At 36.8% G+C, this 18,381-nt stretch overlaps 1 protein-coding gene across 2 annotated transcripts in view; it reads left to right on the top strand.

Moving 5' to 3' along the window:
* LOC150080836 (serine/threonine-protein kinase 26-like) overlaps nt 1-18,381 on the top strand; it is a 226,773-nt gene that overhangs the window by 147,695 nt on the left and 60,697 nt on the right. The gene's annotated exons all lie outside the window — the stretch shown is intronic.

Genomic DNA, 18,381 nt, shown 5'->3' with positions numbered 1-18,381 from the left:
AGCTGCGTTCTATTCCATGGACGGCTGTATACTCTCAGGTTGTGCATGTCAATAAACATATATTGTACTGTATGAATGTAAAGCCAGATTTGACATTTCAAAATTGTATTTAGAATGTACGTAAGGTTGATTCAAAATTTTACATGACCAGCTTTAATGGTGTAGAGCATTGAAAGTTAAAATGGGGGATCTAGTTAGAATGAGATTACCATCTTTTTTAATTCATTTAGCATTTTTAAATCTTTGTTTTCTTCTTGATGAAAGTTCCTGAGCTGATTCCTCTTTGGAGACTAACTAAATCCTAATTCTGATGACACCTTTAGAAGAGTTCATGGCATTGTAAGGAATAACAGATACTGGCAGCCCAAGAAAGTTATCTTTAACAGCAATTCAGAGTGCTCTGAGGTGGCTCTTTCAATCAGATCTGTAGACTGGAGGCATTTCACCATTTTTGGTGATGTAACAACAGATTCTAGGTATTTTTGTATCAGGAAGGATGATATCATACTCACAGGTTGGGTTGTTGAAGAGTGTATCAAAAAGCTTTGCTTTTGTGTTTACATTCAAAGTATTTTAGGGTAAGTGGAGTTATTATCCTAGTGAATTGATTCACTCATTGAGCTTGAAGGCTCTAAAGGCAGAAAAGCATTAGTGTCCATGATAGCTCCTGTTGGCCATGGGGTTCATCTTTATCACCAAAGTTTTCAGCCCCACTACAGAGAAGCAGGAGCAGGCAAAGAGAAAGACACAGTTGAATTGATAGAACTTTGTTACTAATAAAGAGTAACATAACAGTTGCACAGGAAAGTTTTTTTGGCCACAAATACACTTGGCATCACAGCCCCTCTTTGCAGGTAGAATGTTCATCAACAAGTTTAAATGTGCAGCTCGTGCAGGCCAAATTAAATAGTCATAATTCTGTCAAAACTGTCATCATCAAACTCAGTTTTATAGTAAGCTCTAGAATGTCAAAACATTTCTATCAAGTTTTAGCAAAAATTTACAAATTATGTCTTGTATGGATAAGATGGTAGCTGTTCTTGTTAACTCTAATATACTCTCCAGCCACATCCAATTATATACCATACCAGAAGCTGTGGCAGCTCCTATGGTACATATCCTCCATTAATGGATAGTGGCCATTGATTGCACAATTGGTATAACCAGGAAATTGATTGAAATTTTTGTTAGTGATCATAATCTGTTGATGTGGGATTTACCAAAAGATATAATTATTATCAGATATATAGGGAAGGAATTTTCCTTTCATAAAACTGACTACAGTTGGTCGTAAATTAAAATTAATATTAAATTTAACTTCTTTACTGTGGGATCAACTGATGATATTAACAACTACAAATTCTAAATGTGAAGCATTCGAGGAAAATAATCATAGAAGCTAGTAAGCTTTTTATACCCACTAAGAGATTATTCAAGGTTTAGACCAAAATGGATGTCAGATGAACTGAGGAGACTAGTAACTGACAAGGAAAATACACAGGGAAGATTATACACTCAGTCCTCGTATAGCACGATAGTTGTGTTCCTAGAAACCCTCGTGCAATGCAAAATCGTGCAATATAAACAACAGGCCCTGTGGGAAAAATAGGGTTAGGTGCCAACCACCCAAGATTGAACACACATTGGTAACCAAAACATTACCAAACACAACAAATAGTCATAATGAAATACGTAAGTATTTTATTACGACTATTACGTAATAAAATATTGCTAATGCTTTTGCTTCTGTCGTAAGCAAACTTGTTCTTTCTTTGATTTTCTATCCAAACAGTGGACAGCCGTTGCATCTCTTCCAATTCTTTGTGTCTTAATCTAATAGATTTTTAATTACACATTGAGTTGTTCCTGCTATGAAAGTTGTTTTTATTTTCTCTGCATTCTTTGTAATTCTCGGCGTTGCCTCATTTAGGTCTGTAGCACGTGCAATATCACATTGTCTTACATTTCGCTCAAAGCGTTTCACAGTTTCATATTTTTTCGCTATTGACAGTGGCGGACTGGCCATAAGCCTTAGTGGGGAAACCCCGGTGGGCCGGAGGCTGCTGTGATTTTGGCCATAAACCATAGTATGAGGCCACTATAAATTTTCCCGGGTAAGAATTTTTGACTCAGTCCGCCTCTGTTTATCGATATTGCTTTTCTTTTTCTCTCTGAATCTGCAGTGTCTTCACCAGGACGCCTCCTTTTCACACCTTTTAATTAAGTATTTTACTCATTTTTAGGGAATAAAGCACAATTACAAAACGAGGAGACACGCTTGATACACATAAACAAAGCTGCGCGCGCGTGTAGCAACTGAATAAACAACACCGTAGAGGCAGAGATACACTATTAACACCTCACATTTTACTAAAACACATTTCTAGGGGTTACTACCATAAAACAATAAAACCAATTTCCAGTTGTGTTTCTGCTAGTGGAATCTGTTATCAACTGGTGGTAAACTCGATCTAATTGCATTTGCGATTATGCCGATAGCTGGAATTGTGTTGGTTTTTACGTTATTATGGTGAAATGTGTTTCCCCTTCACTGATATAAAACATAAATACATTTTCAGAATCTCCTCTTCATTCCTATCATGTCGTGTTCAGTTGGGGTGATTCTGCGTTTGACTGCCATTTCTTGTAAACACAAAGGCGAATCATGCATAAGCGAATTTGGTTCGTGTTATGTAAGATATTTCCCCTATTTATAAATCGTGTATGACCGAATTCATGTAATGTAAACACGTGTTATACGAGGACTGACTGTAATTATCAGTGGATGGCAAAAAAAAACTTATGGTAAATATAAAGTAGTCTGCAATAAAAGTCTCTTAGGTTAGGCAAACGTAAAAGAGATTATGACAAGTCCTGGTTAAGAGTGCTTACTTTATACAAAGGGTACTAGGAAAGTTTTGCAATATGACGCAACAATGAATCACAGGAAGCTGCTTGTTGCTGCATGTTGAGACATGTTCATACGTGCATAGTAGCCGCCGCGCCAAGTCGATGGGCTCAGTTATTCATTAGTAGTGAGAGTGTAAAGTGCTTGCGATGGCATCGTGGTCATGAAATGAGATAAGGACAGTTTTGCGGTATAATGTCGTGCGTGGTTTAACCATAGACCAGTGCTTAGAAGAAATGACTCTTGCACTAGATGATGATTGTCCACATCGTACAACGATATTCAGGTGGTATAGAGAATTCCAAAGGGGAAATTTCACTCTGGAGGATTCTGAGAGGCCGGGAAGGCCACGAACGTCAGTTACGGAGGAAAACGTTACTGCTGTGAGGAAAATGCTTGACGAAAACAGGCGAGTGACCTACCAACAGATAGAGGATACTTTGGGCCTAAATGCACCAGCAATTCGTTCGATTCTGCAAGATCATTTGCACGTGAAGGAACTTTGTTCTCTCTGGGTGCCGCATCAACTGACTGAAGAGCAGATGACACGACGTGTGACTTGGTGCCGGGAGATGTTAAAAAAGTTTAATAAGGGACAATCTCGGTATGTGAACAACATCGTGACAGGTGACGAGACTTGGCTGTGCTATTACGATCTGCCGACCAAGGCTCAAAACAAAGTTTGGGTCTTTGATGATGACGACACACCCGTAATTGTCAGAAAATCCCGATCTGTAAAGAAGAAAATGATAGCTGTATTTTTCAAATCGAGTGGAATTGTGGAACGTGTCGTTTTGGACACGCAGAAGACAGTCACAGCTAAGTGGTATACTGAACAATGCCTGCCTAAAGTCATTGGATCTATGAAGAACCTGCGGCCAAAGTCAAGAATGGACATCTGGTACCTCCATCACGATAATGCTCCAGCTCACCGCGCCAAAGCCTGCACCGAATATTTGACCACGACAGGACTGAAACTTCTCGAACACCCTCCCTACAGTCCAGACCTTGCTCCCTGCGACTTTGCACTGTTCCCGCATGTGAAAATGAAGCTAAAAGGGAGGCAGTTTTCCAGTGATGAGGACCTTCTACGGGCTTGGGACAACGAGTGTGCTTTACTCCCTAGTGAAACTTGGCAGAACTGGTTTAAAGATTGGTTTCGGAGGATGGAGAGGTGTATTGAATGTAGAGGAAATTACTTTGAAAAAATTAAATAAACAAAGCTGTATTGCAAAACTTTCCTAGTACTCTTTGTACATCTATTCATTAAAGAATCCTTTGCTTATATTAACAGTAAAAAAAAAGAAGGATGAACCATGTTGGTCCACTAGATACAATACGAATGCCATGCCCTATTGATCTTGTTCAGGCTGTTGACAAACTGAATATATATTTGGCATCTTCGTTAATGATGTGGAAGTTTTTATTGATGAAGATTCCAGAAGTATACCATGTTCGAACCAGGAGCCAAATGATTTTGCAATAACTGAAATGAAAGTGGAAGAGAAATTGAAGCTAAAAGTGAATAAGTCAAGTAGAGCTGACACTATATTGAGGGAAGCAGCAGGGAATTAAACAAACCCTTAACTATAAGCATAAGAACATCCTTAGATTCAGGGGAAGGTCCATACAGCATGGAGATGTGAACATGTCTCAGCTATTCATAAAAGGAGGTGAGGTAAATTAAAGAGTGAAATGAATAATTACAAACCTTTACACTTGACTTCAGTGCCGGTGGACACATTTACTGCCACTGATATTTGCAACGGTCCTTGTTATGTCCATTTTGTGTAACTTATATTTTTTTCTAGATTTTGAAAATACCTAGAAAAAAATGTTACAAAAGGGACATAAAATGGGAAATATTTGTTCATTGGGCAAAAGTGACATATATTTTTTTCTAGATATTTCCACTCCTTATGACAAAGGCCCGGACTCAAATCCCAACAAGATAGTTTACATTTTGTGGACTTTTTTTTTGAACACCATGGCTGAATTATGCCATGTGTTTAAAAAAAAAAACACGCAACCTTTAACCACCAGCATTGGTTGTTGTATGGTTTTTACCTTGCAGTAGCTGCGATTTTTCTTCTGTCAAAATAGGTAAAGAGACCTTAGAATACATGCAAATTTACAGACATGATACACTGATACATTGTAACCTTATTTCCTTTGCCAAAAAAAAAAACAAAAAAAAACACAAATATTTTGAATAAAATCACTACAGTTTTTGCAAGAAAATATATCTAGTTTGTCTATTATATTACATACTTAACTTCACTCTATATTTCACTGTATCTCTTTATGATAATCTGCAAAGCAGTCAAAACATAATCTGCAAAAGAGCTGAAACTTCATCAAACTTCTCAAAAACCAAAGAATTAAAATTCAGCAAGCATAATCTTCAAAAAATTTTACCTTTTCTTCTTGTGTAAAATACTAAACTAAATAAAATAACTTGAGGGCGTTGAGTGTCATTACATGTGAGAGCTGTGAATTACAAGCTCCAAAAACCATGAGTGTTTTGCCATTTTATTTACTTAATTTCCATATTATATCATACTTTATAAGTAGCTTTATAGTCCTCGTTATGCTCGTTATTTTTATTTTTAATTTATGGAGAGATTTTGTAGGTTACTACTTAATATATGTAAAACCATTGTTTCATTCGAATCTTGCCACCATTTTTATAGTACAGAGTGAGTGGTAGGAAATTCAAATTAATTGTGGTAAATAGACAGCTCCAATGTGAAACTAGATAGTGTAATACATATCACTGCATTTAGGAATCTATTAGATGGTGTAGTATTCATAATTAATTAATTAAATTTATTAATCTTTAATATTCATTGTTAATCAATAGTATTCAATTGGATATCATGCCCCATACTAGAGCAGCAAAACAACGGGCACAAAGTAGCAGGAGTGCTGTTAATTGGGAGAGAACTGAAGGGGCGATTCTCCAACGCATTACAGTCTAAAAAATGTACAACTTGTGAAATGTTTGCGGAACTCTCTGGAACAGGACATGATCTAGCCATGGAGGATGTCTTTGTGTGTGTGTGTGCTAGGTGCAGAGAGTGTCAAGAAATTAAGACGCCAACTCAGCATTCTGATGAGCACTTATGAGAGTTTGAAGAGTTGAGTAGATGCTCTTGAAGGCATTAATGTGGAGGACCCATCAAGCTCTCAGCTACCCAACTCAATGTCAGAGCTCACTTTTGTGCATCGGGCAAAACTGAGATCTCCAAGACATAATGCACTGGTCCCACAGGAGTTAGTTATTGTAGGTGACTCTATTGTAAGGGAGATGAGTAATATATTGTGAAAAAAGAGTAGGTGGAATAGGACCAGGGTATGTCTGCCAGGGTCAAAAGTTGATGATGTTGTAGAGCAGATATCATTTTTTAAGGGCACAAAAAGGTGATATCATTGTACATATTGGCACTAATGACATTAAGAGTAGGAGATCTGCAGATTTACTTAACAAGTACAGGTCAATATTGAAAAAAAGTGAGTTAGGGTTAAATTTGAAGTTGTCTGCAATTCTGTCCAGACATGATAGGAGAGTACATGATGAGAGCCCTGTCAATCAATTTGTCCCTGGAGAGATTGTGCAAGGCTCTTGGGATAGAATTTTTCTCTGCCTTCTTCTATAGGGATGGGATACACTTATATAGAAGGGGTGTAAGAGTGTTTGCTGATGTTATCGAGGCACTGTTAGGTGGTTTCGAAAACTGCTAGCTTGGAAAGGATTCACAGACTAATAGGTTAACAGTAGCGCAGGCAGAAGAGAAAGTGATTCTTGCACTGCTTCTATTAGAATGAACAGCTGCCTGGAGAGCAGGATGCTGAGATTTTCAGGGACTGGTGAGAGTCGTCATGAAACAAATAAATAAACGGGCTGTGTTAAGGTAACTAAGAAAAAGAATAGGTGCATGTATACTTCATGTAAACAAATACTAGGAGTAGAGTAAATAAATATGATGAATTTGAAGAGCTGGTCAAGACATCAAAGGTGGATATTGTGGGGATATTAGAGACATAGTGTCACACAGATATAAGCAATGCAGAATTGGAATTTGGAGAGTACAATGTTTACAGAAAGGATAGACAGGATGGGAAGGGAGGAAGAGTTATGCTGTTAGTTAAGAAACACAAAATCTAAGTAAGTGCATCCAGTTGACATAGATGAACAGTGCAATGTTGAATCAGTTTGGTGTGACATAAGCACTGGGAAGGCAAATATGAGAGTAGGAGTGTGTTATAGGCCTAAAGACTCTAATGAGTACAATGAACAGTTGTACAGAGAAATAGTCAGCCAATAAATCAGATTGTATTATAATGGGAGATTTTAACTTCCTAGACATTGATAGGGACTTGTGAGTTGGTCACTTGCAGACTAGCAAGGCTTTTGTGATTTTATTGGATAATTGTTTTCTGCAGCAGCATGTTTGAAAGGCAACCAGAAAGAATAATACTCTTCATCTGGTTACCAGCAGTGATTATTCATGTGTTAAGAATTTTCAGATAAACAAACCACTAGGTGGCAGTGATCACGGTGTACTGATGTGTATACTGCAAATTGCAGTGTCTGGAGAGTAGGCACCACCTGCAAGGTGATCTGATTGAGGTGTATAAGGCCTTGAATGGGTTGAGCAAGCTGAATGCTGATGGGATTCTACCTCTTGCTCAGATTAAGAATCTGAGGGGGGCACAGTTTCAAATTGAGGAAAGAAGTTGCAGAATAGATGTGTGGAAATTTTACCTTTAGCCAGAGGGTAGTTGATTGGTGGAACAGACTTCCATCTTTTGTTGTGGAAGTTGATAACCTAAATAATTTAGGGTTAAGCTGAACAGGCATTTGGAACGAATGGAGGGGTAAAATGGGAGGGTTTCTTTTTTTTTTTTTTTTTTTGGCTGATGCTGCATAAGCTTGCTTTCTTGCATCGTATGCCTTTACTAATGCTAATGTGGGATTTACTTAAAGATATCATTACCATTAGGGGTAAAGGTAAGGGTTTTTGCTTTCATAAAGGTGACTACAGTGGTTGCAGACAGTTCATAAATTCTGTACAGTGAGACCAACTGATGATGTTACCAACAGCAAGCTGCCGGGCTAACCAGGTGGGTAAAGTGCCTCCCTGGCAACCCAAAGGTCGTGGGTTCGAATCCCGCCTCAGGCTTGGATCAAAGTACTGCAAAAACCTTGGGAGGTGCATTATGGCCACAGAAGCCGATGTGCCAACAACTACCAAAAAAAACAGCAAATTCTAAATGGGAAGCATTCAAGTATGTAATTTTGGAAGCTACTAGGCTTTTTGTTCCAACTAAGAAATACTGCCCTAGGTTCAGGACCAAACGTATGTCAGATGAACTAATGAGACTAGTGGCAGAGAAGAAAAATGCATGGGATGCATATAAATTATCAAGCCACACAAAAGCTTGATATAAGCTAGTCTGTTGATATAAAGCTAGTCTGTAATGAAGCCACAAAGGAGGTTAGGCAAGCAAAAACAGATTACAAGGAATCTTTGGCAAAGGATGCTAAGAAAAACAGCAAGGACTTCTTTACTTATATAAACTGTAGAAGAAAGGTGTTGAATCAGATTGGTCCACTTGATATCGATGGTTCCACTGTTGATGATCCTGCTCAGATAACTGACAAACTGAATGAGTATTTTGCATCTACATTTACACATGAGGAATTCTTTAGGGAAGTAGAGGACAGAAGTTTATTAAACTCTAACAGGGAGCTTAATGATTTTGTAATAACTGAGAGCAAAGTGAGGAGAAATTGTTGAAGTTAAATATAAGAAAGGCACCTGGGGTGTATGGGATCTATCCAGTTATATTAAAGGAGGCAGCAAAGGAAGTAAGCAAACCCTTAGCCATAATTATGAGAACATCCTTTGACTCAGGGGAACTCCCCATGGACTGGAGATATGCAAATGTATACCCAGTTCACAAAGGGGGCATCTAACGGTGGCATGAGTAATTACAGACCAGTTAGTTTAACTTCTGTTCTGGGAAAATAATGGAGTCACTAGTTAAAGTAGCATTGCATGCAGACATAGCATGGGTTTATTAAGGGAAAGTCTTGTCTGACAAATTTGATTGGATACTATGATGTAGTCACAAAGGAACTGGATGCAGAAAATAATTTTGATATCATATACTTGGATTTCAGGAAAGCTTTTGACACTGTTGCGCATGGAAGACTACTGTACAAATTGGAGCAGTATGGTATTAGGGCCAAGTTGCTACAATGGATAAAAGAGTGGTTGAGTGGGGGAAGACAAGAGTGGGAATCAATGAACACTGCTTTTCGTGGACTAATATTATTAGTGGAGTACCCCAGGGTTCGGTGCTGGGCCCACTGTTGTTTTGTATATTTATCAATGATATTGATGAAGTTGATACCTTCATCAATATCATTGAAAAGGCTAATAGCATACTGCTCCAATTTCTTCAATAGTTTTTCATGTGTAACAATATCAAAAGCTTTCCTGAAATCCAAGTATATGATATCAAAATTATTTTCTGCATCCAGTTCCTTTGTGACCACGTCATAGTATCATCATTCTTCATTTTTAATGTCCAAGTATGCAGATGATACAAAGGTAGGCAGGGTTGTTAATGACAGTAATGGCAGTATGCTACTGCAACAGGATCTTGAAAAGTTGGGGTGATGGGCCGAGAAGTGGCAACTGAAGTTTAACATTGACAAATGCAAAGTACTGCATTTGGGTAGAAGTAACCACAGAGAAACGTACCAACTGTGTGGTACTGCACTTAGGGTTTGAGAAAATGAAAAAGACCTAGGAGTAATTGTGCAGTCAGATATGAAGTTTTATGAGCAGTGCAGACAGGCTGCCAGAGCAGGTCGTGGGGTATTGTCAATGATATACAGGAATTTTGCTAGTAGGAAAAAGGAGGTGATTATCCCTTTGTATAAGGCAGTGGTCAGGCCACACCTTGAGTATTGCATACAGATCTGGTGGGGCTAATTTTATGTAGGATGTAGAGTTGCTTGAGCAAGTACAGAGAAGGACAAGAAGACTATTGAGGGGAACAAAGGGGGTTCTCAAACAAAGGTACCACGAAAGGCTTAAGTCCTGCAAATTGCAGCGTCTGGAAACTAGGCACCTACGAGGTGATATGCTTGAGGTGTATAAGGCCTTGAATGGGTTGAGTAGGCTCAATTCTAATGCGATCCTTCTGCTTGCTCAGATTATGAACCTGAGGAGGCATAAATTCAAATTGAGAATAAAAGCCTTTAGCCAGCAGGTTTTTGATTGCTGGAAGAAACTTTCATCTGTCACTGTGGAAGTTAATACTTTAAATAAATTCAAAGAGGAACTGGATAAACTCTTAGAGGGAATGGATGTGTGAAATTGTCTACTACTAATACTACTTCAACATAAGCAAAGAACATATGAAACTGTGTACCAAGTACACTGCCTAGACCAAGCTTTTATAGCATGGTCTAGGCAGTGCAATTGAAGTTAAGCAAGATTCTAGCCATACTGGAAATAGCCCATGGTTCACTCAGTGTGCCAATATCGACCAGGTGTTCATTTCATATGCATTTCCTTTAATAGTGCTCATTTATTGACTGCAATTGAATGGACACAAGTTTGCATTCTGGCAGCGAATGTGTTAAAATAATGGAGTTAAAGTTCATAAAGAAGTAATGCAAGATCACCTTGACAAGAATGCAGGTTATATATGTTAATTGCATGGATTTCATAAGATGAGATCTTTGACCTTTCTGATTTAACTAATATAATGCAGGAATGAAGGAAATGGATGTAAAAAGGAAAAATATTTTTTTTTACATCATATACATAAGATTTCGGTAAAGCTTTTGATATGTTCCATATGAAAGACTACTCTAGTTGAGTGGCAAAAGACACAATGGTTATTAATGGGCACTGCTCTCCTTGGACTTATTTTATTAGAAAAGTTCCTCAGGGTTCATTGCTAGGTCTCTTATTGTTTTCAATATTTATTAATAATATTGATAAAGGCATATCAAGTTTAATGTCTAAGTTTGCTGATGATACAAAGATGGGTAGGGTGTTTAATGACAAGAATAAGGGTATATCATGTCACTGCAACACAACCTAGATAATTAGGCATATTGGTTGATAAGTGGGAGTTGAGGTTTAACCTATATGAATGTAAGGTACTACATATGGGTAACAACAATCCTAGAATAACACCAATTGGATGATATTACACTCAAGTCAGTGGAGAACAAAAGAAACCTGGAGTTAATTGTACAGTCAGTGACGTTCTCTGAGCAGTGCACATCAGCTGCTAGGACAGCTTATGGGATTCAGTCAATGATATTCTAGAATTTTGTCAGAAGGAACAAGGTGATTATTTTATTGTATGACAGTGTGTTAGGCTGCATTTTGAGTGCTACATTATAGGAAAGATACTGATCTGTTGGAATCAGTGCAGAGAAGAGCCATAAGATTAGTCAGCAGCACAAAAAAGGGTACTCTTACCAATAAAAACTTCAGTTTGTTAATTCTTGCAGAATGACATGCATAAGGGACCTATTTTTAAATTGAAAAAGAATGTTTGCAGGACAGATGTGAAAATTTGCTTTCAAGTAAAGAATAAATGACTGTTAGAACAAACTTTCATATGCTGTTGTGGAAGGGTAGTTTGATTAAATTTAACGAAGGATTACACAAATTATTAGAGAAAATGAACAATAATGTGTTAGGTTTTTTTTTTTTTTTGGCTGATGCTGTACAAGCAATGATAGACATACAATTAGTCCCGTTGATTCTTGCCAAGCCTTGATTCTTGCACCATATGCCAATACAAACACTAATGCCCTTTTTGGTAAGCATACAAACTGAAGTAGCAAGAGAATTTAAAGAGAAGATTGATCACTTAGTGGTAAAAATTTGTACTTATTATCTGATTAATTTATTTGCAGGAAAGGAGGGCTGCATACCTTCTTGTGAAAATGGATAAATATTTAGTGGTCATTTTAAACTATCTAGGAAGAAGTGCTAAAAGGAAAAAGGGATTTAAACAATTTCAATTAATAGGTCGATCACTGATAGAACTTTAGTAGAAGAGTGGCAAACTTTGGCAAGTCTATTTAAAAATAGGTTAGAATTGGTGAGAAAAGTCAAGAGCAGCACTTTTCAGATCAAAAAGTACAAGTAATCAGTAGTGAATGGTACTGATTCATGATCCAAAAGAAGTTTTGAAAAGAGACAAATTAATGAACTCCTCAAGAAAAAGAACTGAATTGCAAACTTCTGATGAAATAATCCTAAAAAGGACTACCAAGCTGATAATTCTAGGTGTATTATCCTCACTCTTAGGAAAGGTGCCCACATTCCTGTTTTCTGACTTAAATAAAGCATTTGCTTGTTTATTTTAAATGTTATGCCAACATTTGAAAAATCCAAACATAGCTGTTCATTCTAAAATAAACCTCACATCCATTATCCATTTACTGAGGTTATTACTCTTAGATATGTTTGAAGTAGGTGATGTGTAAATGTAGTTGCCAACTCTTCGGGTTTATGATGGAAAATCTCATCTTTGACTCGATCTGCCCATTTTCATAGTAACATAGTTTCTCCATCTCTTTGTAATGGCATGGTTTTTTTTTTTATTCTCTGAATTTTTTATTTTCATTAATGAATACAACAATCATAATAAATTACCAAGAACAGTTTACTTTAATTTTTTTCATTTAGCCATTAAAAAAAAAAAAATGGCTGTATAAAATACAGCCTAGGGATGATACTGATGATTTTCTCAATTTTGAAAGCATTAAAGATTTATTTTCAAAGAAAATAAATGTACGGGGCGACAACTCCCATCTCGTGTTGCTGTTAGGCTAGAAATATGAGCCAAAAAAACTACCAGTCCCTATCAATAAATTAATAGAGACCACCTCCTTGTCCATCACAATTATTCAAGTGCAGAGACAATACATAATGAATGTCAAAACAGCAGTGGTTTTTATGTTTGGCTGACCTTCAAGTACGCAAGGTCACAGAGGAGGGGAGTGGTTTACGAGTATGTTCGAAGGGTAACGAGAGGTCAAGAGAGGGGAGAAGGTTGAGGTAGGTGACTGCCATCATAGGCTGCTAACCAAGCTCATGAACTATGAAGGGCTCAAAGATGGGATGTATGCAGGTGCTGCAGTCCCTGTTGATTGTACTTCCGGTGACGCCACTCCATCTCCATGTTCGAGAACACTGTATACAAACAAACCCGAGGCCTAGCAATGGGTTCTTCCATCAGTCCTCACTTGGAAAACCTGGTCATGAAGGAGTTTGAAACCAATTCCCTTTCCAATCCCCTCCCCACCACTTCATACAGAGAGTCATAGAGTACATACATAGTCAAGTACGATCTCAGCAAATGTGGCTGCCCTGAACAGACCCTCAATTACTGGGAACTATGAACATCATGCTGTCACAACACCAGATACTCATCATCCAACCCATTAACCTGACACTTCTGGTTTTACAGACGCCATCCACATCCAATTTTACCCTACTCTATCGCATAGTGTAGCCAGAATCCTTCGTAGCTACAACATCCACACTGTTCAAACACCCGGAAGAAAACTGCAATCCACATACCTTCCCCCTCCCCTCTTAAAACATCAATTCTACCTCCGAAGCAAAGCGGGATCATTTACTGCATAACCTGCTGGGACTGACACAAGCTACATCGGCAAGGCCATCCGTTGTTTGGAGGGGACCGACTGAGGTATCACCATCACTAAAGCCGACATTGCTCATTCGGCGCTAGCTGCACACTGTTGGCAGGAGGGACATGAATCATACTAAAATCATAGGCTTCTCTCGCAATGTCAAGATCCACCAGTGGTTAGAATCAGAGCACACGAGTGTCACTGGAATTACAATCAACAGGAACTGCGGCACCCGCATACATCCCATCTTTGAGCCTCTCGTAGTCTGCGAGCTCGGGAGCTGCCTATGACAGCAGTCACCTACCTCAACCTTCTCCCCCCCCCTCACTTGACCTCTCCTTCATCACCCTTCGCACATACCAGTAAATCACTCTCCCCCCTCCACGATCTTGTGTACTTACGTACTTGAAGGTCAGCCACACATAAAAACCACTGCTTTCCAGTGCTCAATTAGTTGAAAAAGGCTACGTACAGTAGCTAAAAGCTTCTATGTTATGTTCTATATTTGTGCTAAATTTAATATATGTTATCTCTTGAATATCTGTGCTTTGTGTCAGTTTCCATTTTATGTTCTATTGTGTATACTCTCGTGCTCAGTAATAAAGTCCTTTCACTTGATCAGTGCAAGCAAGAAATTACTATGTAAGTTAAATGTTATTTAACTTCAATTTAAATATAATTATGTTTTGAGAACCAGTTTTCCATTCTTCTTACTTTCGTAGTAATGAAAGAAGGAAAGCTTTGAACATAACAAGATAGGCCAAGATATGACTGGATTGATTGACAATTAGATTAATTTATTAAAAAGTTAATGGTTGCTATGGCCCCTTTTATATTAAGATTGTAATTCTTTTTACTGTGATACTAAAATATTGTATATATCAAACTATAAAAATAAAATCATTAAAAAATGTTATTCCTATTACTGTATCATTAGACAAGGCTTTTGTTTTTATTTTATTTTTATTAATTTATTTTTGATATTATTATTTATTATTATTCTTAGATATAAAGTATGTACCAAAAAAAAAACCCAGTGAAATTTCGACACTTATGGGGGACCTCGTTACTACAAACTTCGTTATTACAAAACGTGAAAATTTAGGTCCCTTGAACTTTGTATTAATGAAATTCCACTGTAGTACTTTATTGTTGCACGTGACTTGGTGCATTAATTGAAAAATGTTGCTATAAATGCCCAAGTAGCACAAATTCCATCAATTTTTAATGCATCATTTTCAAATTGGAAATTTTTTTGTGGGCATTTTTAGTACCCCTCAGTATTGTTAAAGATAAAGAAATAATTGAAGCAGAGAAAATATTTTGCATTTCAGTTCTTTCAATTTCAGCATGAGAACCTACCAGATGCTGTTATAAAAGAATTGTTGCACAGCAGGCCTTGATTGGGGAACTAACAACTCACAAGGAAGTTTGAAATATAACAGATTATCCAAGCCCTCATAGCAATGCTGAGTGTGAGAAGATATATTCAGCAGGTGAAAATACAAAAATGTTCTTCTCCTGGTGAAGCTTTAGAAATACTCTTGATAGACAAGTAAACAGTAGGACCATTGTTATAAACAAAACTTTTCCCTCTTCCAAAAGGTTGGGTCAAAGTCTGTAACAATATCTTTCTTCAAGCAATCATAAATCAATCAGTCCTATAGTAGTATATTCAGTTGATTTCTAACAGACAATCCAAACGGAAATCTACAGACAGAAAAATCTTGGATAAACTGTTTGAAAGCATACTGTAGGCAAACAGTCCTGTGGCTCTATTTTAATATAAAATGCATATGTTACAATTTAATTTTCAGTTCAGACATATGCAAGATATGCATAAACGTGTAAGTTTTTTTAAATAAATAGCAACATTTGCCTCTTGTTGCCATTTCTTTAAATACCTTCAGCAACATAACCATGGATAACTGTGTTATCTCTAAGTTGATATAAGCTCAAGCTTTGACAGCTGATGTTCAGCTACCATCACTGGAGAAACAAAAGCATCCTCGAAGATGTAAATTAAACACAAGAGATGCATATTTTAAATTAAACCAAGAAAACTTTAAAAAATTGGTTGGCAATTACTGAAGAGGTAACTAAATAATCATGAAAACAGCCATATCAAACTTGCAAGCAGCTCTAGGAATAATCATAAGTGTCCACTGTGTGTAGAGAATTAGTCTTCATATCCATTCCTGTTGCTGTAACAGGAAAATTAGAAATAAAGTGGAACTGAAATTAACAAAATATTTGTGACACAATGTTAGCAAATGATATGTAACATTTGGAATTACATGTTCATTGTTTCTAAGTAAAAAGTTTCCCAGTGTTCTGAGAAACTTTTATTCCAGAACAATACTAAAAAGAATAAATGCACAAGGCATAATAGGCTATGGATTGGTAATTGACTATAAGAAGATCAGTGATATATGACCATATTTTTCCGTAGTAGTAAAAAACTACAGAAGTAGTGTAAATGGCTTCGATTTAATTGTACCCCATATTGTGACTACCTTCACAACAAGTTACCATGTATTGTGCACTACCTTGAATAAGTAACGCTTCACCAATCGAGAAGTCTATTGTTACTTATTATCGGCGGATACCACCACCACCACTCAGATGGCACTGTTTCGAGGCTTTGTTGGCCTATCGTCGGTGGGCAGGTAGGTACCCCGGTGTTGCAATCATGCCAACCCAGTTGTGAAGTATAACTCCACAATATAAGAGATGCCAGTTGGTGTGCATAGTAATAATACTAAGAAGAATAAATGCACAAATGATACTTCCATAGTTTTTAATACTATGGAAAAATATGGTGATATATCACTGATATTCCCATAGCGAATTACCAATCGGTAGCCTATTACGCCTTGTGCGTTTATTCTTTTTAGTATTATTACTATGCACACCAACTGCCATCTCCCATGTTGCGAAGTTGTACTCCACAACTGGGTTGGCACAATTCAACACTGGGGTACCTACCTGCCCACTGACGATAGGCCAACAAGTCTTGAAACAGTGCGGTCTGGTTGTGGTGAAGCGTTACTTATCCAAGGTTGTGTAACACATGGTGAATCGTTGTTGAAGGTGGTCACAATATGAGATGCAATTAAATCGAGCCATTTACACTACTTCTATAGTTTTTTTACTACTATGGAAAAATATGGTGATGTATCACTGATATTCTTATAATGCAAGGGTGGCCAAACAAGTCGATTGCAGCTTTAATTTCAGTTGATCGTGGAACTTCAATGCACTTATGGTGGTCAATTCATCAGATGCATTTTTAGAAATAACAGATTCTCTTTTTGAAAATTTTAAGAAAAAAATGAAATTAAAAGTGGTCTTGATTATATTTAATGCATTCAAAAATTTTAATGAAAAATTTAAATTACCATTATTTAAGCTCGTATCAATAACAACAAATGAAGCTAAAGCAGTGATGGGGCATCATAATGGATTCATCGCATTGTACCAAAAGGATGATGAATTCCCAGATTTTTTTGAGTTACCACGGTATCATCCACCAACAAGTGTTAGCTAGCAAAAGATTAGATACTAGAAGTGTTACGGCCATAGCTTTCAAAATTGTAAATTCCATCAGAGAACAATCTCTTCAAAGGAGACTTTTCAAAATGCAACTTGATGAAAATGAACCAGATCTGATATTTACACACAGCTGAGTTGTCAGAGTAAGTTTCTACACAGATTTTGAAATTTGCTGAATGAAATTAAATTTGTTGATCAAAGGGAAGATGATTTTCAGCAGCTACAAGATAGGGAGTGGCTGTGTGATCTGGCTTTTTGGCAGATTTTACCAATAAATGAAGTGATCTGAATTTGGAATTACAAAGAAAAAATAAAAACGTGGGCAACATGATCAGTAGTATTTCTGCATATAAATATCAATTTTTGGCAGTGGCTAAGTATCTCAAAGAAAAAACTTTGATAATTTTGAAAATATGCAAGATCATCATGCAAAAATATCCTGTTTTTGAATTTAATAGTTTCTGAAATTGAGCAAGTTGTGGATGATTTTGAAACCAGATTCAGTGATTTTAAAACAATTGAAGACATTGTTCAGTATATTTCTTATCCATTTAATGTCGATTTAGATACAAAACGAATTGCAGAAAAAATCGCCGAGATTTTCACATGGAGAAAATATTACTTGAAAATTAAATTATTACATTGCAAAACGATATCTTCCTAAAAGCCACATCATCAGAAAAACACTTTTGGAAATATGTTTCCCAATAAAAGTGCCGAAACGTAAAAAAAAAATGTAGTGAACTTTTAAATTCCTGTTTGGTTCTACATATCTATGTGAATCGGCCTTTTCATGTTTGAAACAAACAAAGGCGAAGAATCACTCTACTCTTACGGACTTGCGTACAGAAGATTCTTTACAGTTGGCCTTATCACAGTATATCCCCGATTTTGAAAGCTTGGCAGATGACATAAAGACACAAACTTCACATAAATTAAAAATTTAAATAAGTACGAATTTAAAATAAGAATTCTGAATTTTATTTAACTTTAAAATTTATAAACAACATTTTTTAATATGTGTTGATTAACTTTTTTAACCATGTGCAATGAAATTCTTGAGTTGGTTGATCGCAGCCCATTTTGAAGAAAAAAAGTAGATCGCATCACAAATTAAGTTGACCACCTCTGTTAAAGTGTATTCCATAACAATAGAAAAGGATCCTCTGCAGTAACAGGTTATGTTACTTACTGTCCAATCAGATGG

The sequence above is a fragment of the Mastigoproctus giganteus genome, chromosome 9 (assembly GCF_048544385.1).
Source record: "Mastigoproctus giganteus isolate SK-2022 chromosome 9, ASM4854438v1, whole genome shotgun sequence".
Lineage (NCBI taxonomy): Eukaryota > Metazoa > Arthropoda > Arachnida > Uropygi > Thelyphonidae > Mastigoproctus > Mastigoproctus giganteus.
Note: the sequence above shows the minus strand (reverse complement) of the source record. Positions and strands in the feature narration are given on the sequence as shown.